This window comes from Eubalaena glacialis, chromosome 8 (genome assembly GCF_028564815.1).
Source record: "Eubalaena glacialis isolate mEubGla1 chromosome 8, mEubGla1.1.hap2.+ XY, whole genome shotgun sequence".
Taxonomy (NCBI): Eukaryota; Metazoa; Chordata; class Mammalia; order Artiodactyla; family Balaenidae; genus Eubalaena; species Eubalaena glacialis.
The window spans coordinates 72,838,542-72,840,067 of NC_083723.1; the positions used below are offsets into that span (position 1 = coordinate 72,838,542).

General features: G+C 45.5%; 1 non-coding gene across 1 annotated transcript; it reads right to left on the reverse strand.

Moving 5' to 3' along the window:
• Positions 1-1,110: 1,110 nt before the first annotated feature.
• On the reverse strand, positions 1,111-1,183 carry TRNAW-CCA (transfer RNA tryptophan (anticodon CCA)). The gene has a single exon. It is a non-coding gene; the product is annotated as a tRNA-Trp (tRNA).
• Between the last annotated feature and the right edge of the window lie 343 nt (positions 1,184-1,526).

The window sequence follows — 1,526 nt, forward strand, 5'->3', positions numbered from 1 at the left end:
TAGAGCACTTGGGATTCCCTCCTTCCACTCAGCCTGTGCTTAAGATCCTGGATTTTACTGTCACACAGCTCTGGGTCTGACTGTGGGCTCTGCTGCTTCCTAGCTCTGTGACCAGGTGTGAGAAATTTTGACCCATGAACCTCAGTTTGTAAAGTGGGGATGATAATGGAATCTGCTTCATAGGACACTGTTGTGGGAATTAAATTAAATAATGAATGTATATCACATGTCAAGTTCCTAGTCCATAGTAAGCGTTCAACATACTTTACATTATTCCGACTATCTTTTTTTTAACTTTTAAGACAGTTAGGCTTAACCTTCTCCAGGAACTTTTTCCTGTTCTACCTCCGGTTTCACAGGCTGTATTAGACACTTCTCTTACGGGGTCCTCATTACCCTGGGTGTAGCTCCTATTGCAGTGTACTATAATTATTGTCCTGCACCCAAATTATTGTTTCAGGCTGTGAACCTCATAAGGGCAGGGACTGTCACTTCACGGTCATTCCCAGACCCACAGTGTTTGACATCGTGCCTAGTACCAAGTGGTGCTCTGTTTGTATTTGCGCATCAAGAAGCCCTAAGAAGACAACTGAGGCAAGAAGAAGCAAGTATGTGCTTTGCCAGGCAGAGCGATGCCTCTGTAGCCACAGCTGGGAATCCAGGCCAGGAGATGGAGCCACAAAGGGTCAGGCACCCCGGTATGCATCCAGGAGGTGAGATGGCAGAATCCATCAAAAACGTCTGGGTAACGGGCTCAGGACCCGGGGGCAGGATGGTGGGCCCAAGGCTTCCTGACGCACATCCCTTTCTGCTCCTGTGGAGGGCGGTTGCTTGAATTCATCCTGGCTAGAGTTAGGAAGAGGGGCAGGAAGCAGGGCAATTTCTCACAACAGACACGGAAAAAAAAGATATCCTGGAAAATCAGCAAAGCTTTCTCTACTTGATGACCATTTTCTTTCTTTCTTTTCTTTTCTTTTTTTAATAAGATTTTAGCTATAGTTGTTTTTTTTTTTAATATTTATTTATTTGGCTGTGCTGGGTCTTAGTTGTGGCACGCGGGATCTTCATTGCGGCATGAGAGCTCTTTTAGTTGTTTCATGCGGGGTCTAGTTCCCTGACCAGGGATCGAACCCGGGCCTCCTGCATTGGAGGCTTGGAGTCTTAACCACTAGACCACCAGGGAAGTCCCCATTTTCTTTTTATTATTAGAAATATTGTGGAAAGAAAGAAGGTTTTCTTTTTAGGGAAGTTCCATGTTGGTTTCCCACAGAGAAGGAGCCATTTTGGTGATGTGTCCTGCATTATGGTTTTGTGGTTCCAGATTTTGACTCGAAAGGAAAAGAGTTCTGAGGTGGTCATAGACCTTTGCAAGTGCTCTGGTTTAGCCCTAACCACACAGAATAAGGCAGCCAGTTGAGAAAAGGAATGTGGTCTCAGCAGAGACAAGCCTGCCTTCCACTTAGGGGTCACGATATATATGTGCATCTTTTCTGGGCAGGCTCGGTTTGGCCATCTTTTTCTATGTG